This window comes from Ambystoma mexicanum, chromosome 1q (genome assembly GCF_040938575.1).
Source record: "Ambystoma mexicanum isolate Mex_15411 chromosome 1q, UKY_AmexF1_1, whole genome shotgun sequence".
In the NCBI taxonomy this organism is placed as follows: domain Eukaryota; kingdom Metazoa; phylum Chordata; class Amphibia; order Caudata; family Ambystomatidae; genus Ambystoma; species Ambystoma mexicanum.
In genome coordinates this window covers 1550010306-1550020260 of record NC_090922.1, presented here as the reverse complement: position 1 = coordinate 1550020260, position 9955 = coordinate 1550010306, and the positions used below count along the sequence as shown (strand labels likewise).

General features: G+C 43.5%; 1 pseudogene; it reads left to right on the top strand.

Moving 5' to 3' along the window:
- Nucleotides 1–283: 283 nt before the first annotated feature.
- LOC138552067 (zinc finger protein 585A pseudogene) lies at nt 284–6726 on the top strand (annotated as a pseudogene).
- Nucleotides 6727–9955: the final 3229 nt, after the last annotated feature.

Here is a 9955-nt window from a genome sequence, read left to right as displayed (position 1 = left end):
TGTTCCACCATCTTTTCTGTGCACCTTAGAGCGTGTCAGCTGACCACAACCAGCCATGACCGGCTGACAGGATGGCCTTCATCCTCAGTGACCGAGCTTCACCACCCTCTGTCAATCCTGGCTGTTGGCCAGTGTGGCACTTCTTTATTGATTTCAGTGCCAAAGCATGATGTGGGAATGGTCAATGGGCCATACATTTCATGATAATTGTGTTAATCCTGTTCATGAGATTGTGGATCAGTTATGCTTCCCATTTAACAAGTGTCTTCTAAATAATTCAGTAGTGTTCCAGGATTTGTATTAAGTGAAAACATGCCTATTTGCTTTTTCAAACGAGAATGTATGTGTCACTTGTGGAAGACTAATCCTGTGTTTCTTTTTTCCTTCAAACAGGGCCATAAAAGCAAGAATGGAAAACAATAACATGTTGTGAAAAGATTCTGTTAAAAAAAGAAAGGTTACTCTGATAGCTGGGACTTGGGAAAGTCTGCTTCATCATGACGGCCAGTCCCAACGTATAGCTTCTAACCATGGGACAAATATTCCACAGACTGCAATTGTTTATCTTTTTAGTGGAAATATCTGGTTCCTATGTCCAGTCAATACCAGTCACTTGGCAGGTCTTCTTTGTCCAACCCATATGATATCTCTGTTCCATCAAAACGTCTTAGAGCCATCCCATTATATTCACAATTAAGGTTGCACCAATATGCTCAATGTAGCATTCTGTAACGTAGAGATAAGTAACTGCATATGGGAACATACATGCAGGAGATACTAAGCCCCAGAGAGTCTATAGAAATGTTCTAAATGGGATGCCTCCTCCTCTGTGAAGACTTTAAAGAATACACTAAGGAGAGGCTAACAAAAGGCACCTTACAAGTGCCCGCACATGCCAAAACATGCAATACAAATGGCCAGCTATGACAAGTATTCCAGGACATAGCGCCATGTAACGGTAGACCTCTGAATCCATACCAGAGAGAGGAGAGAATATGAATGGACAGACAAGAGGGAAATGGCACCCACTTTGAAGTAGAGTCTTTGTACCTTCATGCATTGGGACTTGTAGACACTCTTTACGCATTGTTTTCTAAGGCAAGACACTGGTGTACCACATTCAGTGTGAAAAAGGTGCTCAACACCAACTTTGCAATTGATGCTTCAAAATCGATAACACCCCATGCTGTGGAGCTAGTCAGTAGTTGCTGATGTTTCTGTAAAATATGGCAGCATTTAAAGCCCAAAAACCATAAGTCTAGAAACTGTGCTCTGGACATAGAAAGGTTACAAGCACAAGCCTTTGTCTATTTTCGGACTTGCCTGCTCTGGCCGAGGATTGCGGTTTATTCTTGACACTTGTGTGAAGAAATGCACTTGACCTGGTGAGACCAACAATTTAAAGATAACATCCTAAAAATGGAGGAACCTTCTGATTTGACAGAATGTGAAGCTCCTTTCAAGGAAACGAGTCCTCGATGTAAACAGAAGACATTTCACTCTGAAGAGAAAGAACATAAGTGTTCTGAATGTGCCAAGGCTTTTAAAGAAACAAGTCATCTATTGATCTATCAGAAGAATCACACAAGGAAGAAGCCATATGCATGTTCTGAGTGTGATAAGGCTTTTACTTTAAAGGGTAACCTAGAGAGACATCAGAGGAATCACACTGGTGGGAAACCATATGCATGTTCTGAATGTGATAAGGCTTTCAAGCGAAATGGTGAACTATTGATACATCAGATGACTCACACTGGGGTGAAGCCATATGCATGTTCTGAATGTGATAAGGCTTTCACTGCAAAGAATACCCTAGTGAGACATCACAGGAATCACAGTGGGGTGAAGCCATATGGATGTTCTGACTGTGATCAGGCTTTCACTGTGAAGAGTAACCTAGTGAGTCATCAGAGGAATCATACTGGTGAGAAACCGTATGCATGTTCCGAATGTGATAAGGCTTTCGCTGTGAAGAGTAACCTAGTGAGTCATCAGAGGAATCATACTGGTGAGAAACCGTATGCATGTTCCGAATGTGATAAGGCTTTCAAGCAAAAGGGTAATCTATTGATACATCAGAGAAGTCACACTGGTGAGAAACCATATGCATGTTCCGAATGTGATAAGGCTTTCAAGCAAAAGGGTAATCTATTGATACATCAGAGAAGTCACACTGGTGAGAAACCATATGCATGTTCTGAATGTGATAAGGCTTTCAAGCAAAAGGGTAATCTATTGATACATCAGAGAAGTCATACTGGGTTGAAGCCATATGCATGTTCTGAATGTGATAAGGCTTTCATGCGAAAGGGTGAACTATTGATACATCAACTGAATCACACTGGGGTGAAGCCATATGCATGTTCTGAATGTGATAAGGCTTTCAAGCAAAAGGGTAATCTAGTGAGACATCAGAGAAGTCATACTGGTGTGAAACCATATGCATGTTCTGAATGTGATCAGGCTTTCACTGTGAAGAGTAACCTAGTGAGACATCAGAGGAATCACACTGGGGTGCAGCCATATGCATGTTCTGAATGTGATAAGGCTTTCAAGGGAAAGGGTAATCTAGTGAGACATCAGAGAAGTCATACTGGTGTGAAACCATATGCATGTTCTGAATGTGATCAGGCTTTCACTGTGAAGAGTAACCTAGTGAGACATCAGAGGAATCACACTGGGGTGCAGCCATATGCATGTTCTGACTGTGATAAGGCTTTCAAGCAAAAGGGTAATCTATTGATACATCAGAGAAGTCACACTGGTGGGAAACCATATGCATGTTCCGAATGTGATAAGGCTTTCAAGCTAAAGGGTAATCTATTGATACATCAGAGAAGTCACACTGGTGAGAAACCATATGCATGTTCTGAATGTGATAAGGCTTTCAAGCAAAAGGGTAATCTATTGATACATCGGAGAAGTCACACTGGTGAGAAACCATATGCATGTTCTGAATGTGATAAGGCTTTCAAGCAAAAGGGTTATCTATTGATACATCAGAGAAGTCACACTGGTGAGAAACCATATGCATGTTCTGAATGTGATAAGGCTTTCAAGCGAAATTGTGAACTAGTAATACATCTGAGAAATCACACTGGCGAGAAGCCATATGCTTGTTCTGAATGTGATAAGGCTTTCAAGCGAAATTGTGAACTAGTAATACATCTGAGAAATCACACTGGCGAGAAGCCATATGCTTGTTCTGAATGTGATAAGGCTTTCAAGCAAAAGTGTGAACTAGTAATACATCTGAGAAATCACACTGGCGAGAAGCCATATGCTTGTTCTGAATGTGATAAGGCTTTCAAGCAAAAGTGTGAACTATTAATACATCAGAGAAGTCACACTGGGGTGCAGCCATATGCATGTTCTGAATGTGATATGGCTTTCAAGGGAAAGGGCGATCTAGTGAGACATCAGAGAAGTCATACTGGTGAGAAACCATATGCATGTTCTGAATGTGATAAGGCTTTCACTGCAAAGAATACCCTAGTGAGACATCACAGGAATCACAGTGGGGTGAAGCCATATGCATGTTCTGACTGTGATAAGGCTTTCAAGCTAAAGGGTAATCTATTGATACATCAGAGGAATCATACTGGTGTGAAACCGTATGCATGTTCCGAATGTGATAAGGCTTTCAAGCTAAAGGGTAATCTATTGATACATCAGAGAAGTCACACTGGTGAGAAACCATATGCATGTTCTGAATGTGATAAGGCTTTCAAGCAAAAGGGTAATCTATTGATACATCAGAGAAGTCATACTGGGTTGAAGCCATATGCATGTGCTGAATGTGATAAGGCTTTCATGCGAAAGGGTGAACTATTGATACATCAACTGAATCACACTGGGGTGAAGCCATATGCATGTTCTGAATGTGATAAGGCTTTCACTGCAAAGAGTAACCTAGTGAGACATCAGAGGAATCACACTGGGGTGCAGCCATATGCATGTTCTGAATGTGATAAGGCTTTCAAGGGAAAGGGTAATCTAGTGAGACATCAGAGAAGTCATACTGGTGTGAAACCATTTGCATGTTCTGAATGTGACAAGGCTTTCACTGCAAAGAATACCCTAGTGAGACATCACAGGAATCACAGTGGGGTGAAGCCATATGCATGTTCTGACTGTGATCAGGCTTTCACTGTGAAGAGTAACCTAGTGAGTCATCAGAGGAATCATACTGGTGAGAAACCGTATGCTTGTTCTGACTGTGATAAGGCTCTCAAGGGAAAGGGTAATCTAGTGAGACATCAGAGAAGTCATACTGGTGAGAAACCATATGCATGTTCCGAATGTGACAAGGCTTTCAAGCAAAAGGGTAATCTATTGATACATCAGAGAAGTCACACTGGTGAGAAACCATATGCATGTTCTGAATGTGATAAGGCTTTCAAGCAAAAGGGTCATCTATTGATACATCAGAGAAGTCACACTGGCGAGAAACTATATGCATGTTCTGAATGTGATAAGGCTTTCAAGCGAAAGGGTAAACTATTGATACATCAGAGAAGTCACACTGGTGAGAAACCATATGCATGTTCTGAATGTGATAAGGCTTTCAAGCGAAAGGGTAAACTATTAATACATCAGAGAAGTCACACTGGTGAGAAACCATATGCATGTTCTGAATGTGATAAGGCTTTCACTGTGAGGAGTCATCTAGTGATACATCAGAGGAGTCACACTGGTGAGAAACCATATGCATGTTCTGAATGTGATAAGGCTTTCGCTGTGAAGAGTAACCTAGTGAGTCATCAGAGGAATCATACTGGTAAGAAGCCGTATGCTTGTTCTGACTGTGATAAGGCTTTCAAGGGAAAGGGTGATCTAGTGAGACATCAGAGAAGTCATACTGGGGATGAAACCCTATGCATGTTCTGATTGTGATAAGGCTTCCAAGCAAAAGGGTGAACTATTGAAACATCAGATGAATCACACTGGGGGAAGCCACATGCATGTTCTGAATGTGATAAGGCTTTCACTGCAAAGATTAACCTAGGGAGACATCAGAGGAATCACACGGGTGTGAAACCATATGCATCTTCTAAATGTGGTAAGTCTTTCAGTGAAAAGAGTAACCTAGTGAGACATCGGAGGAGTCACACTGGGAGGATGCTATGCATGTCCTCAATGTGATAAGGCTTTCAATTGAAATGATCAGCTTGTGTGATAGATCAGTGAAATCACACTGGGGTGAAACGATATTCATGTTCTGAATGTGATAAAGCTTTTATGCTGAAATGTTGTCTATTGATAAATCAGAGAGATCATACTGGTGAAAAAACATATACATGTTACATACCATATACATACATTTGCCTCTGCTCCCCACTTCTATTCGCCTCTTACTCTCCTATATCACCTGATGAGGTTTCTAGACGAGTCTGCTCTATGACAGCCTCATCAAAACAGGTGCTCCCCTGCTCCTCTAGAACTATCAAGGACAAAATTGCCATCCTTCCTCCAGCCTTGGCTGATTTCTGCAATCGCTCCTTTGCCACTGGATCCTTCCAGTTACTCCTCAACCACTCCCTGGTGCATCCTCTCACCATAAAGCCTTTCTGACTGGCAATATACCACTCTATCTCCATTACCCCCTTCCTGGGCACTCTATTGGAGAAGCTGCCCATCTCCCAGCTTATCCACCACACTGACTTTTTTGGTTCTCTTCATGAATATCGGTCTGAACACCTGTGAAGACTTGTTCTCTAATCTCAATTCCAACTCTTTTTCCGTTCTCATTGTTCTTGAACTTTCCTCTGCCTTTCATACAGTCAATCATGCCACCCTTACAAATCGGCTCTGTGATACCCTTGGTATCACGGACCTGGCTCTGGACTGGGCCCTTTTCTCTCCTCCGTCTCACTCTCTACCTGTGGTTTCCCTGAGGGCTATAACATCTCACCTTGGGTTTTCAACATCTACCTTGCCCCTCTAGCCTTCTCACCAAACTTCCAGTGTTATGCGGATGACGCTCAGCTCTATTCAATCTTCTCTCCTCTGTCTCCTCCACTTCCTCTCCCATTCCTGACTGTCTGTCTGCTATTCAGGCATGGTCCACTGCTAACAATCTCTGCCTTAATTCCAGTAAGACTGAGATCCCCAGCTCCCTCCGTCTTTCCTACACTCTGGTCTTGTTCCAGATGTGCTCATGGCACAGTACAAGGTTAGATCGAGGTAACAGGCTGACAACCACCTTCATGATCTAGACCAGCTCACTACTCCAGCAGCAGGGATCCTGACTGGGTTGAGTTGCCATTGTACAGATGGGAAGGAGGTAGAATGTACCCCTTCCTCCAGCATGTTACACAACTATCTTCAACTCCTCTGTAACAGAGTTTACAGCACATGAAGTTCAGCAGTTCAACCACTCCTACAACTCGGTGAACAAGTCAGTCATGAAGAAGGGTGCATGAGATCTGCTCCAGAAAGGCACCATCACAAGGAATGGCTTGAACTGGACAGATCTTAAGAAAAGTGTTGACAATGACACATTTGTAGCAGAGTGCAATCTAACTAATAAAAAACAAAAACATGTTTTTTAATAAAAGCCACACTACAGGGTTAAATGATAAACTTGAATAGACACATCTATGAACTGGTAGGCATTTATCATATCATTTTAACACACTTGTACTACACAATTAGAATGCTGTTCTATTTTATGCAGATTTACGTCATAGATCGAGATCTACAATAAAATCTTTCATTGCTTAATGCCTGTGTAGCAGCCTTTTATTCTTGATACATTGGGCCTCATTACGAGGAAGGAGGTAACCATGCTGCTTTTTGCGGCATGGCTCCCCCCATTCCGGGTACTGGGTCCGGGATCCCGGAATGGGGAAGTACCAGGCCATTCCGACCTTGGAGGGCCCGGTAATTCCCCATCCCAGGAACCCGGACCCGGTACATCCCCATTCCCATGCGAGCCCCCATAGGGCTCAGTGGGAATGGGAAGGATGCAAACAACGGGCCTGTTAATGACGGCCCGTTGTATGCATCCTGGTCTGCTCACGGGTCCCGCGAGGAGACCTCGTAATTGGGCAGCAGAGGGATTACGGGGCTGGCATCCCTATCGGCCCCGTTATCCCTCTACCGCATACCTCATAATGAGGCCCATTGTTTCTTACATGCCAGTTTCCTTACGCATGTTTACAACATAACTATGATGATGGTACACACACTCAGATAATGGTGCATTGCAAAGCTATCAAAAAGGTTGTGGTAAGTTACCACTTACAGGCTACCTGCATTTCACTTGCTATTCATTAGGGAGGTAATTTGCTTCTGAAATATTGAGCAACAGGTCTAAAGTTTTGATTCAGTCTCCTGCACATTGATACTGTCTCTCATAGCGGTAAAAGATGGGGGGCGGGCGTCTTGAAACACAATTGAAATCATGAGAATGCCTCATGTTCTGGTGGCCTTTTTCTAGCCATATCATACACCTGACTAGAATACCTGCAAAGGTCAGTGCAGCCATCTATATGATAAGAATGTGTATTTATGCATTGACCACTCACACAGAAGTAGTATATTATCTGTATGCCCTTTTTGAAGGGGGAAGTCCTCTTTTTGAACTCATAAAAATAAAGGATTAGTTCCTTGTGCCCAGTGAGGGTCACTACGCAGGATTCCAGGTAGGGCCTGTTGAGTCTTTCCTACTTGTTTAGTACAAAAGAATAAATCAGGAGACATTCATTTTCCATATGTTTCCGATACTTGTTCATGTTTTGTTTTTAGCTATTTGGCCACTTACTACTCGCCTGCCTTTGAGAAAGTTCCACCACTTCGCACCTTGAAACACTTGTGTACAGGCGCGTTATAAATCCCATATATCATATCACGGCCTGATAAGTAGCCCTTTGTCAAGCTCCAGTCCTAAGAGCTCCTGATTACCACCAAACCCTCATTGAGCAGAAAGATGCATCCAATACAGGTATAGGTGCAGTCCTTAGTCAACTGGATGAGAAAGGTAAGGAGCACCCCATTTACTTCATCAGCAGGAATCTGAAGGAACCAGAAACAAGGTGGGCAACCATAGAGCGTGAATGTTGTGGAAATGTTCACATGCCCAGACTGCAGCAATATTTTGTTGTGGTCTTTGAAGAGGTTTAGACCATACTTGTATGGATCTACTTTTGTGATTCAAACTGACCACCTACCCTTGAGATGGTTAATGCAAATGAAGGGGGAAAACCCAAAACTTCTAAGTTGGTCCATCTGCCTGCAAGGGTTTGATTTCACCATTGAGCCTGGGAATAGGATGTCACCACCAAAATGCTGGTAAACGTGTGAGCCTTTTTTCCCCACTCTTACATGTGTTTTGCTGTGTTCTTGGACTGTGGAGCTTCACCTACTCCATAGGCATCATCATGTTACTGTGTGTTACACAGAACCTTCAGTGCGGTGACACAGGGTTGACTTTTTCAGACTTCCCAACTCCATTTTCTGGGACTGACTACTGTCTCCTAGAAACATGCAAAGTTGCCATTGACTTTATTAGTCTTAAATCTCACAGACCCAGTACAAACTATCTTACATAGAGTTCTGGAAAGGGTTAATAGTTATCCCTTATTGTCTATTTCTCATGGAGCATTGTTAAGTTCCCTTTTCATTAAGACTTGGCTGGTGGCAGTGGTAACTACGCCTATATTTCCTACCGCGGTTATCTTAAATAGCCCTGGTAGTGTTTTAGGCTATCTTAGTAGCCTCAAACTTAAACCTGCTGGTCCATATGGATTTTTGTATGGTTCCGGATGGGTTTATTCGCCATTTATTTTTGTAAAAGTCTTGTGTTCTTCTCTGCGTGCCAAACGGGGGTTGATTCCTTTGTTCGCCGTCCTTTCGCGGGCTTCTGCACAGAACCCCTCCTTAGGCGCCTGAATGTCTGAGGGGGATATGATGTGAGGGAGGGGTTTGAGACTCCCTGCACAGGGTCTCCTTGGAGACCCATGTCACACTCTAACATGATTGCCTGAGGTGACTGTCCCAGCGGGACAGCCACCCTGCTGTGTGATTGACAGCCAGGCTGTGTGAATGGGGGAAAACTGCATAAAAAGCAGGTCTCTTGGGATTGGAAGTCAGAGTCGCCACTGGAACAAAAGAACTGAAGAGGAGCTGACAGAGGAGGACCCCTACAACGACTGAACTGCCCGGTGAAGCCCTGCTTCAGGTCTGAATCTTCATACTCCAACGACAGGGAAGATCCTCCAGAAATCTTCTCCCCTTGAGCTGGTGAGAACAACCAGTTCACCAAACTGCTCGCCAGGTCTCCCTTCTCTGGTCGAATTTGCTGTACAGAGCTACAGTGAACCGGATAGCCAGGAGGAGCGGACCCTGCATGCGTTTTAAGGAGCGCACCTTTTATTCGTTGCTTTGCTCTGCTGCTGTTTTTTTCCCTGGGCAGTGCAGGACCCTCCAGTCTTCCTACTTCGTGTCAGTCCGACAGTCGCTTCAGGACCCGTGAGCCTGCAGGACCTGCCAGGAACATCCGCCTCAGCTACAGCCTTCTTCTTCATTTAAGTTACTGCTCAAATCCGGTCGTTCGTTTCGTCCAGCCGCGGTGAAAGCGTGTGAAACCTTTCGCCAATCCGAGGGCTTGTCCTTCTCCATTCTTTAAAGTAACTTTTCGTCTGACAAACTTCGTTCTGAACACTTGGCAAAGACTTAACTGCAAACCGCCCTGAACTGTGTGATCTTGAGCAAAGACTCTGTTCCATTGACTTTGGGCCAGGTCCCTTGAATCTGATTTACTCATTGTAGTTCCTTTTTCTAGATTGCCCTGCTCTATTAACTTGTTGGTGCTGCTCAATTTCTGCCTAACCTTCACACTTCATTTTGAGCCTAACTTGTACAGAATCTATTGGGTGCGGTGTAGTGCATGAGTAACATGATTTTCTAACTGCTTAATAATAGTGAATTGTGTGTAGTGTTCCCAAAGGGT